The following is a 20,950-nucleotide window of genomic DNA, read 5'->3' on the forward strand; positions in this document are numbered from 1 at the left end:
TTCTTTTTTATTATTTTTTCATTTTTTTTTAATTTTTTTTTAAATTTTATTTTTAATTTATTTTAATTTATTTTCAATATTATTTATATATATATATATATATATATATATATATATATATATATATATATATATATATATATATATATATATATATATATATATATATATATATGTTTTTTTTTTCTTTTTCTTACACAATTTTTAAATTTTTTTATTCTTTTCTAGAAACAATTTGCCATCTAGTTGTTTTGTTTACTTTGTATATGTTGCACATGAAACCAGACTACTGTGAATTAAAAATATATAAAGAGCAGATCTGTAGATCTATTAGAAATAAAAAAGCATCCGGCTAGACAGTTTTATGTAAAATATACATTTTTTAACGAAATTTTATGGATTTGTAAATTGTTTTATTGATTCAAATAGTTCGTAATTTGTAAAAGTTATCCAGCCGTGTACATGGGGAGACTCTGGCAATGGTGGGGTGGCCTATACAGTGCACCTATGTGGGACAATGGGGTCAGAGCGTAGTTGGTTGGTATCATTAGCAGTAATCAGCATGGATTCATGAAGAATCGTTCTTGCCAAACCAATCTATTAACCTTCTATGAGGAGGTGAGTTGCCATCTAGATAAAGGAAGGCCCGTAGACGTGGTGTATCTGGATTTTGCAAAAGCATTTGACACAGTTCCCCATAAACGTTTACTGTACAAAATAAGGTGCGTTGGCATGGACCATAGGGTGAGTACATGGATTGAAAACTGGTTACAAGGGCGTGTTCAGAGGGTGGTGATAAATGGGGAGTACTCAGAATGGTCAGGGGTGGGTAGTGGGGTTCCCCAGGGTTCTGTCCTGGGACTAATCCTATTTAATTTGTCCATAAACGACCTGGAGGATGGATAAACAGTTCAATCTCTGTATTTGCAGACAATACTAAGCTAAGCAGGGCAATAACTTCTCCGCAGGATGTGGAAACCTTGCAAAAAGACCTGAACAAATTAATGGGGTGGGCGACTACATGGCAAATGAGGTTCAATGTAGAAAAATGCAAAATAATGCATTTGGGTGGCAAAAATATGAATGCAATCTATAGACTGGGGGGAAAACCTCTGGGGGAATCTAGGATGGAAAAGGACCTGGGGGTCCTAGTAGATGATAGGCTCAGCAATGGCATGCAATGCCAAGCTGCTGCTAATAAAGCAAACAGAATATTGGCATGTATTAAAAGGGGGATCAACTCCAGAGATAAAACGATAATTCTCCCGCTCTACAAGACTCTGGTCCGGCCGCACCTGGAGTATGCTGTCCAGTTCTGGGCACCAGTCCTCAGGAAGGATGTACTGGAAATGGAGCGAGTACAAAGAAGGGCAACAAAGCTAATAAAGGGTCTGGAGGATCTTAGTTATGAGGAAAGGTTGCGAGCTCTGAACTTATTCTCTCTGGAGAAGAGACGCTTGTGAGGGGATATGATTTCAATTTACAAATACTGTACTGGTGACCCCACAATAGGGATAAAACTTTTTCGCAGAAGAGAGTTTAATAAGACTCATGGCCACTCATTACAATTAGAAGAAAAGAGGTTTAACCTTAAACTACGTAGAGGGTTCTTTACTGTAAGAGCGGCAAGGATGTGGAATTCCCTTCCACAGGTGGTGGTCTCAGCGGGGAGCATTGATAGCTTCAAGAAACTATTAGATAATCACCTGAATGACCGCAATATACAGGGATATGTAATGTAATACTGACACATAATCACACACATAGGTTGGACTTGATGGACTTGCGTCTTTTTTCAACCTCACCTACTATGTAACTATGGTTTTGACTTCCGGGGACACTAATACAAGTAGGAACAGCTAGGCAGGAATGGGCGTGCTATGCCATTAGTTAAAGTGGCGAATTAATTAACTATTTCCGGCACCGGGGAATAACCATTTCCTGTACCGTGACATAAGGACAGGAAAACCAGTAATAAGAGGGGTATAAATAGAGCGACGGACATCAACACAGCAGCTTCCTGATGATGCAATCTTGCGAAACGCGTAGAAGCTGCTGGGAGAAATAGACGTCACTTCCTGCTAAGCGAAAGCGAGGTCTGGAACGCACGCCAATAAAGGAAACCATAGGGGAACACACGCTGACACTTCGTACCCCACATACACGGCTGGATTAGCTTGGTGCCGGCTCAGGGGCCCACCCAAATTTGAGTGTAATAGTCTTTTTTTTAAGTTTTTTAATAAAGAGTAGAGATATACTACACCATGATGGCTATCTATCTTTCATGAGAACTAATAGAGCAAGAAAAAACAATTGTACTGACACACTGCTCGGAAAGGGTGCAGATTGATCCACTGAATGGAGTGGTTATCCAGAACGGTGAAATTAGGTGCACGTAATCACGGATAAGAGATGAACTCATAGGAATGAACTGATCACCCACTGAGGCTATCCATTGGGACTTGTCACATATTTGCATTTTGCACTTTATTGGTTTATGGACTTACTGGAGTATTCACTGAAGATATTTACTGCCATTTATCCTATATTAGCAGTTTTATTTATTGGGATTTGCTCCACATTTTTTTATATTGGCATTTGCACTTTGTTGGTCTAATTATATGTTTAGTTTATTTATTAGCACAGCAAATCTACACATAGATGTTACATTTATTTATTTATATATTTGTCCATAGGAACACGTATTTTAGTTATTGAAGTGTATTGGTAAAATAATTAAATCACTTAGCAGCAGGGCCGTCCTTAATATTGATTGGACTCTGGGCAAAAATTTTCTTGAGCCAACCACCCCCCCCCCCCCATGCAATTTCGCTCTCCACTTGCTCTGAGACATACAATAAATATCAGCTAGACTTAAAATCAGTTTACTGTATCAGATCAGGCAGCGATTGGTTGCCAGAGGTTACAGCATATCTTTACCGCTTACTGACTGGTTGCTAGAGGTTACAGCACAAATTAAGGCTTACTGATAAATTGCTAGAGGTTACAGCATATGATTTCTGCTTGTTGATTGCTAGAGATTACTGTACAGTAATACTGCTCGCTGATTGGTTGCTATAGGTTGCAGTACATCCTCCTCACTGCAGGGGGCATGATATACATATGAATGCCGCCGGCCTCAGCTATTTACATATGAATGCAGCTGCTATTTACATATGAATGCTGCCGTTATTTACATATGAATGATGGTTATTTACATGTAAACACAGGATCTGCAGGTGAGTCATCTGTACACAACAACAGAGCAGAGCTGGGCAGCATTAGTACCAGCACTTCACACTGAGATATCGGGACACAGCACAGGACTAAAACGTCAAGGGACAAGGGAATTTAAACTGTGGTAGTTGGCAAGTATGAGGCAGCTGCTTTGGGCCCCACAACAATGACAGGGCACAGGGCAGCTGCCCCTTTTGCCCTGCCTTAAAGACGGCCCCGCTTAGCAGGTCCTTAGAGGGTGTCCCGCAAGAACCCTTTATAGTAATAGGGCACACACACAATTCTTTTACATGGTCACAACAGAAGTGGTGAGACACAAATTTAATTTAGAAGTTGGCGCGGTCCACACACTGTTCATCATTTCCAACATTTCATTCCTAGAGTGAAGTGCACTTTTGACTGTAGCAAACAAAAATTATTGACAAAATACTTTGATTCTTTTTGGGCAGGTAGCACATATACTTTTTCACAATTCTAGCACTAGACCTCCTCTGTAACTCTAGACTGGTAACCTGTAAAAAAAATTCAAATGTCGCCTATGGAGATTTTTAAGTACCGTCATTTTTTTTTCTCTTACCATCCCAGGAATGTTACAGCATGACATGTTGGGTATCTATTTACTCAGTGTAACATCATCTTTTATATTTTGCAAATTGGGTTATCTATGGTTTTTGCATTAAATTTAATTTTTAATTTTTTTTTTTTAATTGTGTTTGAAAAACCGCTGGAATAGGCCACTTTAGCAGCTGCGTTGGAAAGCAAACTACTCTGAGCCTGGTTGACAGAGGAGGATGAGGACGGCTTTGTTATCCACTCCAGCAACTCTTCTGCATGTTGTGGCTCAATAACACGGCCAGCAGCAGAAAAAAAAAAAGGACAAGCGTGCCCCATGGCCATCGGCAGAGGATGCAGCATGTCTACGACCACCACTGTTGACTGTAGACACAGAGGCTGCTTGTCCTCTTTTAGTGGCTTCTGAGCGTCTGCCTCTCCTTGGTGGCCTTCCGGACATGATGTATTTTTTGTTTTGCAACACCACACTACACTGTATTATATACTATGTATACCGCCTGAAGTGGATTAGAAACTATATACATAGCTCCCAACTGTCCCTGATTTGGAGCAACATCCCTCATTCCTCCTTGTTTGTCCCTCATTTTGGTCTGATCTATATAGATGTTTATAAAATGCACTTTTTATCTTTCAAAAAGTGCTTCCCAGCGCTAAACCTTTCATCTGATTTCTAAATTACTGCATTTGTAAATTCCAAAAGCCAATATAAAGGAATAGTAGTGGTAAAAAAAAGCACTTGTGGGTTTAATCAACCTTGTGTTTTTTTTTTTGTACAATTCTCCTTTAAGGGGGCGTGGCAAGGGGTGTGCCCTATGCCTGCATGTTTTTGCCGATAGGTGTCCCTCATTCCCATTTTAAAAAGTTGGGAGGTATGTATATACACCACCGAATGCACTGTATATATAGGCTACACTGAATGCAGAATATACTGTGTGTGTGTGTGTATGTGTATATATATAATAAATAAATATATATATATATATATATATATATATATATATATATATATATACACACACACTGCCTGAAGTGTATTAGAAATAGTACACCACCGAATGCACTGTAGATTTAGGCTACACTGAATGCAGAGTATGTATATATATATATATATATATATATATATATATATATATATATATATACATACAGTATATAGACACACACACACTAGACTGTGTATATACATACATACAAATACAGCGCCTGAAGTGTATTATAAACAGTACACCACCGAATGCACTGTAGATATAAGCTACACTGGATGCAGAGTATATATATATATATATCTATATATATATACACAGTATCTCACAAAAGTGAGTACACCCCCTCACATTTTTGTATATATTTTCTTCTATCTTTTCATGTGACAACACTGAAGAAATGACACTTTGCTACAATGTAAAGTAGTGAGTGTACAGCTTGTATAACAGTGTAAATTTGCTGTCCCCTCAAAATAACTCAACACACAGCCATTAATGTCTGCCTTTGGCCAATCATGGCTCTCTCAGCCGAGCACGCTGTGATTGGCCAAAGCATGCAGGTCAGGTGCATGCTTTGGCCAATCATCGTACAGCAATGCACTGCGATCTCGCAGTGCATTATGGGGCGTTCCACGGCGCTCAAATTTTCCCGCTGACGCCCCACGTGTTCGGTTCGTTTTACAACAAACGAACACCTGATGTTCGAGTCGAACTTACAGTCGACTCGAACTGCTGGCTCATCCCTACCAGTGAGTATAAAACAAGTGGAATTTGGTTGTGCCAAGATGGTTTTCATATAGGAATAGCTTGGCTTCTTATTCAAAATTTCCCATTGAAACGCGTGGCTGTCATGGTGCCATATTTTATGATTTATATCACCTGTCTCGGGCCAAATTGAACTTTAACTAATAGAAGGATGCCCAATTATATGAAAACAAGTCACATCTGAGTGAGACAAGATGGTTCTCATATAGAAAAAGTTATTTATTCAGAATTACCCCTTTAAATACATGGCAGTTAGGGATACAGAATTGTTGTTAAAGTTCACGATTTTATTATAAACTTTGCAGATGATGGTTTAGTAAATAATCACCTTTGTGAATAAAGATCCAGCCTGAATAAGAAGCTGGCCGAATAAGGAGACAACTTCAGCTTCATTTTTCTTGCGAAATTCCTCACTGCTGTGCGTACAATGTGTTGATTGGGAAAGTGACGGTAATTGGTAGTTTGCTGCCCTCTACTGGTCCTTTTCAACATCATTTTCCTCTATTACTGGGGGAGTTCAACTGCAACTATTGGACTTACAAGATGTTCCTTAGCCTGCAAGTAGCGCATGAACACAACAAGCAACACACGTGGCTTTGTACAAAAAAAAAAAATTCAAAAATGCATGCTTATAAAGATACTGGAGCTCCTTTGCTGCATTTGTCGCAGGTAGGGCAACCTATTGAAATAAATAGGCTGCCGTATGCACAAAGCATGACAGCGCTCAAAAGATTTACCCCCCCCCCTCCCTTCATGACCAGGCCATTTTTAGTGATACGGCACTGCGTTGCTTTAACTGACAATTGCGTGGTCGTGCGACTCTGTACCCAAATAAAATTTATGTCCTTTTTTTCCTGAAAATGGAGCTTTCTTTTGGTCGTATTTGATCACCTCTGACTTTTTTTGTTTTTTTTTTTTGTTGCACTATAAACCAAAAAAGACAAATTTTGAAAATATTTTTTGCTTTGTGCTAGAAAACATCCAATAAAAAAATTGAAAAAAAAAAAATCAACTTTCTTCCTCAATTTAGGCCAATAGCTATTCTGTTACTATTCTTTTTTTTACTATTAATGGCGGAGATCAGCGACTTATAGCGGGACTGCAATATTGTGGCAGACAAATCTGACACTAACTGACACTTTTTAGGGACCAGTGACACTAATACAGTGATCAGTGCTAAAAAATATGCACTGTTACTGTACTAATGACACTGGCTGGGAAGGGGTTAACATCAGGGGCGATGAAAGGGTTAACAGTGTGCCTAGCCAGTGTTTATGTGTACTGTTTGAGGTGCTTTTACTAGGGGAAGAGATGGAATTTATTCTCTGCTTTGCATGGACACAAATTCCATCCCTTCCCTCTTGTGAGAACAGCGATCTGCCTTGTTTACATACAGCAGGGATATGCAATTAGCGGACCTCCAGCTGTTGCAAAACTACAAGTCCCATCATGCCTCTGCCTCTGGGTGTCATGCTTGTGGCTGTCAGAGTCTTGCTATGCCTCATGGGACTTGTAGTTCTGCAACAGCTGGAGGCCTGCTAATTGCATATCCCTGACATACAGTATCTCACAAGAGTAAGTACACCCCTCACATTTTTGTAAATATTTTATTCTATCTTTTCATGTGACAACACTGAAGAAATGACACTTTGCTACAATGTAAAGTAGTGAGTGTACAGCTTGTATAACAGTGTAAATTTGATATCCCCTCAAAATAACTCAACACACAGCCATTAATGTCTAAACCGCTGGCAACAAAAGTGAGTACACCCCTAAGTGAAAATGTCCAAATTGGTCCCAATTAGCCATTTTCCCTCCCCCGGTGTCATGTGACTCGTTAGTGTTACAAGGTCTCAGGTGTGAATGGGGAGCAGGTGTGTTAAATTTGGTGTTATCGCTCTCACTCTCTCATACTGGTCACTGGAAGTTCAACATGGCACCTCATGGCAAAGAACTCTCTGAGGATCTGAAAAAAAGAATTGTTGCTCTACATAAAGATGGCCTAGGCTATAAGAAGATTGCCAAGACCCTGAAACTGAGCTGCAGCACGGTGGCCAAGACCATACAGCGGTTTAACAGGACAGGTTCCACTCAGAACAGGCCTCGCCATGGTCCACCACGGAAGTTGAGTGCACGTGATCAGCGTCATATCCAGAGGTTGTCTTTGGGAAATAGACGTATGAGTGCTGCCAGCATTGCTGCAGAGGTTGAAGGGGTGGGGGGTCAGCCTGTCAGTGCTCAGACCATACGCCGCACACTGCATCAAATTGGTCTGCATGGCTGTCATCCCAGAAGGAAGCCTCTTCTAAAGATGATGCACAAGAAAGCTGGCAAACAGTTTGCTGAAGACAAGCAGACTAAGGACATGGATTACTGGAACCATGTCCTGTGGTCTGATGAGACCAAGATAAATTTATTTGGTTCAGATGGTGTCAAGCGTGTGTGGCGGCAACCAGGTGAGAAGTACAAAGACAAGTGTGTCTTGTCTACAGTCAAATTGCTGCATTTGTAAATTCCAAAAGCCAATATAAAGTAATAGTAGTGGTAAAAAAAAGCCCTTGTGGGTTTAAACAATCTTGTTTTTTTGTACAATTCTCCTTTAAGGGGGCGTGGCAAGGGGTGTGTCCTATACCTGCATACTTTTTGCTGATAGGTGTCCCTCATTCCCATCTCAAAAAGTTTGGGAGGTGTGGACCAGAGCTGAATACAAAATAAGGAGAGTCTCCTTCCCTCTGAACTGCTGCAGCCTGTGCTGACAGGTGACAAGCGCTCAGTGATTACCAGCACCAGCTGCGGACACTTTAACCACTTAAGGACCGGGCCTATTTTTCAGACTCGGTGTTTACAAGTTAAAACCATTTTTCTTGCTAGAAAATTACTTAGAACCCCAAACATTATATATATTTTTTCTAACACCCTAGGGAATAAAATGGCGGTTGTTGCAGTACTTTGTCTCACCGTATTTGCGCAGCGGTTTTACAAGCGCACTTTTTTTGGAAAAAAATAAACTTACTTTAAAAATAAGACAACAGTAAAGTTAGCCCAATTTTTTTTTTTTATATTGTGAAAGATAATGTTACGCCGAGTAAACTGATACCCAACATGTCACGCTTCAAAATTGTGCCCGCTCGTGAAGAGGACAATTTACAAAAAAGGGCAATGTACAAACAATCGTTACCGCCGTGCATTTGTCATTCAAGAGATTTCAACGGGTCGATGTAGACCTTGACACAGTCCTCTGTCCCCTTTTTGTAAATTGTCCTCTTTCCTTATTTTAATCATGTTTTTCTAATAATAAATTGTTCCATTTTATCATACTTCTTGCCTAATCCTTCGTTACCGAATCCTCTCCATTTTTACCAGGGGCATGTTTGGGGTAGGACCAAGTATTTTTCTCTAATACTAAACCATTGTGGACGATGGTACCCGCCCCTATCTCTAGATCATTTAGATCGAGGCACTCCTCCAAATTATAGAACAAAATAGAATAGAAAATACAGGAATAGAATAGAATACAAAAATAGAATAGAATAAAATAGAATATAACCTTCTTACAGAATTTGAATTTCCAATAGAATAAATTCAAAAAGAAAATAATAGATTAGAATAGAAGAGAAAATAAAAGAATAGAAAAAAACACTAGAATAAGAATAAAATAGAAAGAATATAACCATCTTCCAGAATTCGAATTTCGAATAGAATAAATTTGAATTCAAACAGAATAGAAAAGAATATATTAGAATTGAAAAAAATATAAAATAAAAAAAGAATAGAATAGAAAAACAAAGAATAGAATAGCGAAAAACAATAAAATAGAATACAACCATCTTCCAGAATTCTAATTTCGAATAGAATAAATTTGAATTTGAATAGAATAAATTCTAATTCAAATAGAATAGAAAAAAATAGAATGGAATTGAAAATGATAAAATAGAAAAGAATAGAATAGAAAAAAACAAAAAAATATAACAATATAATCATCTTTCGAAATTTTGGATTTCCAATTTTTGAATTTGGTTTTTGGTGATCAATGACTCAGCAGGCTTCATGTCCCCGTACTGTTTTGGTAGCAATGTCATGACCAAGATTACCGCGACACTGTCTGAAAGGAGCTCCCTCCACCCTGTTACACTGCTGAGTGCTGGAATGCTCTGCACAGCAGCCCCTACAGTGAGCAATAGGGGCCCCCCATGCCTTCTCATTGCAGGGGCCGGTCTACAACAACCATGAGCCATATTTTGGGAACTGCTGTCTTGACACCAACTAAATCCACATAATAAAATAATAAAATAAACTGTAGGGAGCCTCTGTACTGTCACTTATGATGTTACTACACTTAGTGTCAACTAAACCCACATCATAAAAACTATGAATAAATGGTGTATTACCTGCTGTTCATACTCACTCACTGAGATTCATTTTCTGTATTCTGCAAAAAACCTGGTTGATCCTGCTGCTCTCTATCTTCCCTCTTCTGTCCATGTCCCCAATTCAGCTAGGGATTTTGCAGAACAGTGTTGGCAGCTCTGCACATGCTCCGTTTTCAGTGAGTTTCTATGCTGGGCAGTTCCTCCCTATCACATCTGAGCAGCCCATGTCACACATGTGGGACTTTACACAATGGTAAATGACAGCCCCCCCCCCCCCACTCTCCTCCATGGCCACCACAGAATACTTTATTAATCCCAAAGGAAAGTTGGGATTAACCAGCTAAACACAATGTTACATGTAGATTGATGGAGGCTTCGCCTTCCTGTTATTCTAAAACACGGGCTGAAGGGGCGTGACACAGGCTGGGACTGGCAGAAATCCACCCACACCATGTTATTACCAAAAAATGATAAAGGGGGGCGTGGTCCGGACATGGCCGAGTGAAGACGTGTTTGCACGGAGCTCCCGGCCTCTCCTAACCCATCTTGGCTATTTTAGCTCTTTTTTCGCAGAATGCTCTCAGCTAAGAAGCGCACTTACAGGAGGAACAAGAAGAAGCCTGGCCCGGCACCTGGTACACCCGCACTAGCCGACTTACAGAGGCTTTTTGGCAGATCTCTTCCCGGTTCCCCAGACCTCAAGATGGCGGATCCCTGTGCCTCGTGCTCGCAAACCCCCGACCTCATGGCGACCCCAGCCCTCCTGGAGGGGCCCCGCAGTCCGATGCTTTACTCCAACTCCCCCGGCCTATCAGAAGCAAACTTTGATGAGACTCCCCGCCAGTCATTCATGGTTGGAGCGGATGCTGAACTGAAGGCTCTCCTACGAGCACTGCCGACCAGAGCGGACATTGAAGCCCTCGTGGGGAAGGTGGAGGCAGCACATAGGAAAGAGCTGAATATAGTGAAGCAAGAGGTACACTCGCTCAACACGCGCCTGACATCAGGCGAGACCTCGCTTGCGGCCCTGGAGCGGAGAGTCTCCTCCCTAGAGACGAGCCAAGTGGATCACAATACCTCAGCGGTAGAACTACAGCTCAGAATGGAGGAAATGGAGGATAGGAGCCGCAGGAACAACTTGCGGCTCCGAGGCCTCTCAGAAGCTACGGGACAAGTTGATCTCCAGGCCACAGTGACGGACATTTTCCGGAGAATAGCCGGAGACCATTTACCGGAGCGGGTCGAAATCGCCCGGGTACACAGAGCCCTGGGTCCCAGATCGTCGGATCCAGCTAGACCCAGGGATGTGATCTGCCGCCTTCATCATTACACCCATAAGGAGGCCATTGCACGAGGAGCCTGGGAGGCGGGAGAGGTGGAATTTGATGGCGCACATGTGAAGCTGCTTCCAGATATATCCAGATCGACCCTCATCCGCCGAGCCATACTGAAACCTCTGCTAGACCTTGCCCGGCGCTGCAACGCCACTTACCGATGGGGCTTCCCGTTGTCAGTGACTTTCATCAAGGAGCAGAGATCCTTCCTGCTACGCTCTCCGGATTCTCTACCGGCCGTGTTTGATTTCCTAGGCACAGACCCAATTGATGTCCCCAACTGGCTAGCCTATCTACCCAGAGCTCCGGGGCGCCCTAACACAATGCGTCCCCAGGCACCAAGACCGCAGAGGACACAGAGAAGCGGACGTCGTCCCCGATCTCTCTCCCAGGAGAGCCAGCGGGAAATGTGAGTACACTTTCGTTCTCCCTCCTCTCCTTCACACTGCAGGCGATGCTGCTTGGTAGCTCCACGGACTGTTGCTGTGTAGCCCCCCTTGTCACCCCCTTTTGGAGATCCTCATAACCTCTGCGCGTTTACCCCCCCCCCCCGCAAGGGGCCCTGACCTGAAAGAGCTCCTTTGGTCCCCTCATATTGCATGACTCTCGGGTTCGGATACGACCCCATGACCTGATGTTGCTGACTACCTGGGCCGCTCAGTCCACAACGCTTGAGGCCATACTATCCCTACACCAGCCATGGGGAGACCCCTGGAGACTTTCCTTTAACCCTCTACACGTCGGACAAAGGGTTCTCTGATGGCCAAGTTGTTTCATTGCCTGCACCCGCATCGGACTTTCCGGAGGAACTTTTTCGATCTGAGGACACACCAGAGAATGATTCGACCTGCCTTGATCAGATCTACGTTTAACCTGGGTTACGGTTTGCCGGTCAGGCGTGAGGTAACCAGTGTCTTTCAATTGCTGGACTTCCCCTCTTAGGTTTGCATTCTAAATGTTATGTTTTATTTCTATTTGACAGGAGGGGATGTCTAGTTGAGGTCTATATGGCTATGCTGACTTTTTCCTATGCAGTGAACTGCGGGTTCACATAGGAGACCATGCAGTTCAATGAAGGAGATACTTGGCTAGGGGGGAGGAGGAGAGGCTGAGGCTGCTCTATACTATTGATCTCTGAAAATGACGGGTCTCCTCTCCCACCTGGCGACGATAGCAGCCGGAGAGACCGGCGGGGCCTGCCAGCATAAGCTTCGGCTGGAGGCTAGCTAAGGGGAATATCCCAAATCCACACTAATGAGGCGAGAATGCACCCTGTATATGCTTGGCCGTAGGCCCGTGCATTCCCCCCCCCCCGCGGATCACCGACCAATCAAAGATAGTGGTCGTAAAGGAGGAGAGGAGACCCCTAGTCCGTCTCTTTGGGTATATGAGTACCGGGATTAACCGGAGTAACCAGTTTTCTTCTGTATTTGTTTTATTTTTATTTTAGTTATATTATATGCCAGTTACAATATAGCTTCTTACGTGCACCAAGATGGGTGGGAGTCCCGGGACCTCACACACGGGCGGTATCCATCCACACCCCACATAGGCCCTGCAGGTACCCGAGGTTTTTAAGGGTATTATGCACTTTAAAGTAAGTTTTGCCTTACTAATTTAGACGTGCACTAGGTGAGACAGCTAGTGTGTGAGAAGTCGCTGTCCTACCTTTTTTCTGCTCCTTCTTTTTTTTCTCCCCCCCTTATTTCCTTCTCTTTTCCTTCCCCCTCCTCCCCCCCCTCCTCGACTGGGTTACTAGACAGTTTTTCCCTTTTTTCCTTTTTTTTTTTTTTTTTTTTTTTACCCTTTCGGAAGACATGGCGGTGGACACTTTTAAGGTGACATCCCTTAATGCCAAGGGTCTTAACACCCCTGAAAAGAGACGCATGCTACTGCACGATCTCAAAAAATCACGCTCAGACATTGCGTTCATACAAGAGACCCATTTTAAAACAAACAAATCCCCTGCACTCCAGAATAGATCCTTTCCACATGTTTACCACTCCACAAACTTTAATGCCAAATCTAGGGACGCGTCGATCCTGATCTCCAATAGGTTGCCGTGGCGTTTCCAGGAAATGATGGCAGACCCCGAGGGGCGCTATTTGTTCCTAAAGGGACGTTTGGGAGAAGCTCAGTTCACGTTGGCCACCCTTTATGCACCCAATGAACAGCAATCAAACTTTATCAGGCGTACAATGAGGAAACTAATGGCATACAGGGAGGGCCAACTGATCATGGGGGGTGACTTTAATGTGCCCCTAGATCCCTCAGTGGACACATCCTCAGGCACCTCCTCTTTATCGCAGTCACACCGAAAATGTATCAAACAATCCATACATAATGCTCATTTACTTGATATATGGAGACTGCAGCATTCGGGAGAGAGGGACTATACCTTCTTCTCCTCCCCTCATAAAGTATACTCCAGAATAGACCTCTTCCTGGTGCCACATGACCAACTACATCTAGTGGAAGCTTCCACAATTGGTCAGATCACATGGTCGGACCATGCGCCAATTTACCTTACGTATACGCTTACTGAGAGACCCTCACCTAGATCTCTCTTCTGGCGACTGAATGAGAGTTTGTTGCAGAACCCGGAGGTGCTGGGGGATGTGTCCAAAGCCATAGATACATATTTCCAGGAAAACGATACCCAAGACTGCGACCCCGGTATTTTGTGGGAAGCCCACAAATGTGTGTTAAGGGGGGTACTTATTAAACACGGGGCCACCATTAAAAAAGAGAGGAATAAACAGCTTGCCGGATTGCTCGCCGACCTATCTACCCTAGAATCCCAACACAAACAGTTGCCCTCTGGAGACCTAGAGGTGAAACTGGGAAACGTGCGAACACAAATCAATGACCTACTCCTATATAAAGCAAAGGCGGCTTTGCAGTTCTGCCGTAAATTGTCTTACGAGTCGGGGGAGAAATGTGGTAAGCTGTTGGCTAGGTCGGTGAAAGAACTTAAAGCAACCTCGTACATACCACAGATAACATTACCAGATGGCAAGAAGGCTACCATCCCGAGACAAATCGCAAAGGGTTTTGAAGCCTTCTACTCTGACCTATACAATCTCCCCCCCCCCCCCCACTAGTCCAGCACATATTGACAAATATGTATCGGAAGCCCAAATTCCCTCTCTAACTGAAGAAACTAAAGGCCTATTAGATGAACCAATTACATTAGATGAACTACAAAACGCAGTTAAAGCCATGAAAATAGGTAAAGCACCAGGACCGGACGGTTATACAATCCAGTACTATAGGACTTTCTTATCGGTTTTGGGCCCAAGACTTCTGACATTTTTCAACACACTAGGAGTAGACTCTGCCTTCCCCAACGAAGCCCTCAAAGCTCATATATCTTTAATCCACAAGGAGGGAAAGGACCCAGGCTTGTGTGGGAGCTATCGTCCCATATCTCTTTTAAATGTCGACCTCAAAATATTCTCTAAAATTATAGCCACTAGATTAGCGACGCACCTCAATTCCCTGATTCACCTAGATCAAGTGGGGTTCATCCCATCCAGAGAAGCCAGGGATAACACCATTAAAGTCCTCAACCTTGTCCATCTAGCAAAGACTAAGAAAATCCCCAGTATCTTTGTTAACACTGACGCGGAGAAGGCCTTCGATAGGGTGCACTGGAATTATATGTTCTCAGTGCTCCGTCATGTTGGCCTAGGTGACAGAATGCTGAAATGGATTGGCAGCATATACTCGACTCCTTCGGCACAAGTGAAGGTCAATGGTATACTCTCAAGTCCTTTTCCCATCAGGAATGGCACACGTCAGGGGTGCCCTTTGTCCCCCCTGCTTTTTGCTCTTTCTCTTGAGCCCTTTCTTTGTAGGGTCAGAGCACATCCAGACATCACAGGTCTTCAAGTGGGCAATACGCACTGCAAAATCTCAGCATATGCTGACGATCTCCTCTTCTCCCTCACAAACCCTAAAATTTCCCTCCCTAATCTAATGCGAGAGTTCAAAATCTATGGTGAGATCTCGAATCTGAAAATAAACTTCACTAAATCTGAAGCAATGGGTGTTTCGGTCAGCCCTAATATTTTAACTGACCTCCAATCAAACTTTAAATTTAAATGGACCTCATCAGCACTTAAATACCTAGGCACGTTTATCCCCCCAGATGTGACACAGACGTTTGACCTAAATTTCCCCCCGCTGTTGATAAGGACCCGGTCATTGCTAGACAGATGGCATGCAGGCTTCCATTCCTGGTTCGGGAGATGTAACCTGCTTAAAATGAGTATCCTACCGAAATTCATCTACCTGATTCAAGCTTTACCGATTCATATCCCGCCCTCTTTCTTCAAACAGACCCAAGCACTTTTCACCAGATTCATCTGGGCACACAAAAGGCCGCGATTGCGCCACGCACAGCTGACCCTACCCAAACATTGTGGGGGGCTGGCAATGCCCGATATACGCTTATACTATATGGCCTCTCATCTGGGGCGTGTACTTGATTGGAGGAGAAATGGTGCTTCCAAACTGTGGATAAAACTGGAGCAATCACAGTCGAATGTGCCCTTGGGGGGTGCATTATGGTGTGCCGGCAATCTCCCGGGCTCCCTGACGGCGCACCCTCTTATAGGCACCACTCTGAGGAATAGTCACCAGATCGCCTCCCACTCAACTCACACTTCAAAGACATCTCCCCTATACCCCATCTTGGGCAACCCTAAATTTGAACCAGGCATGGAGGCAGCGGAATTAATGTCTCTTAAAGAGACCGGAAGGGACTGTGCATTTAAATTTATCAGTGGGGGGAAATGGCCGACCTTAGAAGATCTCTGCAATCCAGAGGGTCCGTATCGACTAACCTTCTGGAGAGCATTGCAACTACACCACTTTATCCACTCACTCCCAGAACCACACAATTTCACTCGAGAACTAACGCCATTTGAGACACTTTGCTCTGAGAACACCCCATTGGCTCACATCTTGTCACAAACATATCTCTTACTGAACACGCCAACGTTGCAACCTCATTTGAATTGCCTAGCCAGGTGGGAAAAAGATCTGCAGCGCACCTTCTCTCCCTCACAGAAGGCTCGGATCATCTCCCTCAAATCCTCGCTCTGCGCTAAAATACAAGAATCTAATTTTAAACTACTCACGAGGTGGTACATGACACCTTCCAGACTAAGAAAATGTTACCCGGATTCCTCCGGGCTATGTTGGCGTTGTGAAGAGGGGGAGGGAACCCTGATCCATGTCTTTTGGACATGCCCTAAGATACAGACCTTCTGGGGCGAAGTTAGGCGAATCACACAGAAATTTACGGATTACGAGGTCCCGGAAGACCCCGCGTTTTTTCTTCTCCACCTTTCCACGGTACCTATTAAGACATATAAAAAATCCCTGGTTCGACATCTGCTTAATGCAGCGAAGGGCTGCATCCCCCTTTTCTGGAAACGGTCCCTCCCTCCTCCCATAAAACTCTGGCTTCAAAGAGTGGAGGAAATTAAGCAGATGGAGGATTTGATACTGACGGCGCAACATAAGCAAGAGATGTTTAAGCAGACTTGGGATAACTGGTTATCTTCTCTGATGAGGGTCAACGACTTCTGATCTAACTGAACGGGCTGTGCCCCATTGACCGAGAATAGCGAGAGCACCCGTCCACCGCCGTGTCTTCCTTCCTTCCCCCCCCCTCCTTCCCCCCCCCCCCATTCCTCCTGAACCTCCCACCCCCCCTTTTTCTTACCCCCCCCCCTCACATCTCCTTCCCGTTCTCCCCCTGTTTCTCCTTTTCCTTTTTCTCTTTTATTTCTTAGCTACCTTTTAGGTACCTTGGTTCTCTTTCCCTCTTCCTTTTTCTCTTTTTAAAGTAAAGTGGAAAGTCGGGCGAGGACCACCATTAATAGGTATCCCTACTACGAGATGAGGATTGTCATAGAACATACCTTAACAGTAGACAATGCATATGTCTGTGTACTTTATGTTATCAAACCTGCACTGCTTTGCACTGTATACCTCTTCTATATGCATTTTAACTGTAACATGACTTCTTCTCAAATGTAACTGTCTGTGTTGGTGGGCTCCCCGCCCCTGTATGGAGTTTAATAAACTTTATATTTGAAAAAAAAAAAAAAATGATAAAGATTTGATTTCAAATATACTGTATATTTGAATGACAATTTAAAACAATGTATTGATATTATTTATTTATACTCTGTCAAGGGCTGTTTTTTTTAACATGTGACCAGCAGCAGAGGACTAGAAGCTCCTCCTGCTTCTGTTTCCCTGCAGACAGGCTGGGAGATAGCCGGGTCATGTGACAACTGGATACCGATTAGGAAAAAGGTACTTAGATGTTTTTGTTTTTTTATTTAAAATAATTACAGTGCCATCATCCGCATACAGAAATAGAAAAGACGATGTAAATTAAACAGTGTGTGTTTAGGATCACTTAACATTTTAAAGATGAAGTTTGGGTGTGGGAATTTTTACATAGGTCCATTGCTCCAGCATGGACCAATGTAAGTGTACAGTATACAGTGCCTTGAAAAAGTATTCATACCCCTTGGCATTTTCCACATTTTGTCATGTTACAACCAAAAACGTAAATGTATTTTATTGGGATTTTATGTGATAGACCCACACAAAGTGGCACATAATTGTGAAGTGGAAGGAAAATGATAAATGGTTTTCACATTTTTTTTACAAATAAATATGAAAAGCGTGGGGTACATTTGTATGGCGCCCCCCCCCCCCCCGAGTGAATACTTTGTAGAACCCACTTTTACTGCAATTACAGCTGCAAGTCTTTTTGGGGATGTCTCTACCAGCTTTGCACATCTAAAGAGGGACATTTTTGCCCATTCTTCTTTGCAAAATATTTCAAGCTCTGTCAGATTGGATGGAGAGCGTCTGTGAACAGCAATTTTCAAGTCTTGCCACAGATTCTCAATTGGATTCAGGTCTGGACTTTGACAGGGCCATTCTAACACATGAATATGCTATATAAACCATTCCATTGTAGCTCTGGCTGTATGTTAGAGTCCTTGTCCTGCTGGAAGGTGAACTTTCGCCCCGTCTCGTCTTTTGCAGACTCTAACAGGTTTTCTTCTAAGATTGCCCTGTATTTGGCTCAATCCATCTTCCCATCAACTCCACCACCATGTTTCACGGTGGGGATGGTGTGTTCAGGGTGATGTGCAGTGTTAGTTTTCTGCCACACAAAGGGTCATTTACTATAGCGCCAATAAATGATCCTGCAGTCCCGGAAAATAGCGCCCAATTAAGGCCAATTAAGATTTCAACTCTCAGAAACTGGGCGCTAATGCAAATGGAAAGCAGCTCTATTGTCGCGAACATGCCTGTCAGATCACATATGCAGGAATAATGGAAGTCAATGGGGCTCGAACCTGTAAAATCCAAAGTTCTCATTGAAGGCTTATATGCAAGTTCTTTGCCATAAAAAGTGTATGGTGACTTGGGTCCTGCCCCAGGGGACATGTATCAATTGGAAAAAATGTTTTTAAAATGGCCATTTTTTCAGGAGCAGTGATTTTAATAATGCTTAAAGTGAAATTAAAAATTCCTTTAAATATCGTGCCTGGGGGTGTCTATAGTATGCCTGTAAAGTAGCACATCTGTCCCGTGTTTATTACTGTACTGCAGCAAAATGATATTTCTAAAGGAAAAAAATGTCATTTAAAATTGCTCGTGGCTGTAATGAATTGCCGGTTCTGGACAATATAGAGTAGACACCAAAGAAAAAAACGGTGTGGGTTCCCCCCACCAGTCCATACCAGGTCCTTTGAGTCTGGAATGGTTATCAAGGGGAACTCCACGCCAAAATTTTTTTTTAAAATGGCGTAGGGGCCCCCCCAAAATCCATACCAGACCCTTATCCGAGCACGCAACCTGGCAAGTCAGGCAAGGGAGGGGACGAGCGAGCGCCCCCCCCCCCTCCTGAACCATACCAGGCCACATGCCCTCAACATGGGGAGGGTGCTTTGGGGTCCCCCCCAAAGCAACTTGTCTCCATGTTGATGGGGACAAGGGCCTCATCACCACAACCCTTGCCCGGTGGTTGTGGGGGTCTGTGGGCGGGGGGCATATCGGAATCTGGAAGCCCCCTTTAACAAGGGGGCCCCCAGATCCCGCCCCCCCATGTGAAGGACAATTCCTTTAATAAAAATGTATTTTTCTTTCCCCTGCTTCCTCCATCTTCCTCCATCTTCCTCCATTCTTCCTTCGGTTTTCTCCTTCTTCCTCCAGCTTCTTCTTCCCCTGCTTCTTCCTCCATCTTCCTCTGCTTCTTTCTCCGGTCTTCTCTGTATTCCCCCGGCTTCTTCTTTTCCTGCTTCATCCTCCGGTCTTTCTCCTCTGCCACTCCCGTTGAACATTAAAAAAATGAACCTCCTCCGATGCTGCGATGGGGTGGATGATGTCACTCCGAGACCACACCCCTTGTGACTTCACCGTCCGGGGCATGATGGGTCAGTAATGTCACAAGGGGGCGGGGTCTCCTGCTGACGTCATTCGGCGACCATGCCCCATAGTTATATATGATCTATGCGCTATGGAAGCGGACAGATCGGCTGGCCGCAGCGTCGGAGGAGGTTCGTTGTTTTCATATTCAGCAGGTTGGTGGCGGAAGCGGCGGAGGAGAAAGACCGGACGAAGCGGGGGAAGAAGAAGCCAGAGGAAGATGGGGAAGACCGGAGGACAAAGCGGGGGAAGAAGAAGCCGGAGGAAGATGGAGAAGACCGGAGGAAGAAGTGGAGGAAGAAGCGGGGAAGAAGAAGCCAGAGGAAGATGGAGAAGACCTGAAGAGGAAGTGGAGGAAGATGGAGGAAAAAAGAAGCTGAGCAAGAAGGAGAAAACCGAAGGAAGAAGACCGGAGGAAGATGGAGGAAGAAGCGGGGGAAAGAAGACATTTTTAATAAAGGAATTGTCAAAAACCAGCTATTGCCTTTTGTCACATTTCACTGCTTTTTTGGTGAATGTGTAGGGGTACAGTGTACACGATACCCATTCACATAGGGGTGTCAGGATCCGGGGGCCCCCTTGTTAAAGGGGGCTTCCAGATTCCGATAAGCCACCCGCCCGCAGACCCCCACAACCACCAGGCAAGGTTTGTGGGGATGAGGCCCTTGTCCCCATCAACATGGGGACAAGGAATTCCACACCATAATATTATTGCATAATTATATACCATTGCATGCATTTGAAGAATGTGCATTCGCTAATTATGCTGCTGAGTACAATGTAGGTTTTCAGGAGGTGATACCAGTGGTGGGATTTAAACCAATGGCAGGGCATACCACTACTCTGAGCTGAGCACAATTATACATAGAAAATACTATTACTAATGTTTGATTCTTTTCATCCTATACAATAGAGCTGCACGAAATGAGAATCATGATTTTTTTGCTTAGAAGATAGATCACGATTCTCTCACGATTCTCGTGGCGTAACATCATCTTTCACATTAAAACAAAAAAATTGGGCTAACTTTACTGTTTCTTTTTAAATTTTATTCATTGAAGTGTATTTTTTCCCCAAAAATTGCGTTTGAAAGACCGCTGGGCAAATACAGTGTGACATAAAATATTGCAGCAATTGACATTTTATTCCCTAGGGTCTCTGCTAAAATATATATAATATTTGGGGGTTCCAAGTAATTTTCAAGAAAAAAATATTG

This window comes from Aquarana catesbeiana, linkage group LG03 (assembly GCF_042186555.1).
Source record: "Aquarana catesbeiana isolate 2022-GZ linkage group LG03, ASM4218655v1, whole genome shotgun sequence".
NCBI lineage: Eukaryota > Metazoa > Chordata > Amphibia > Anura > Ranidae > Aquarana > Aquarana catesbeiana.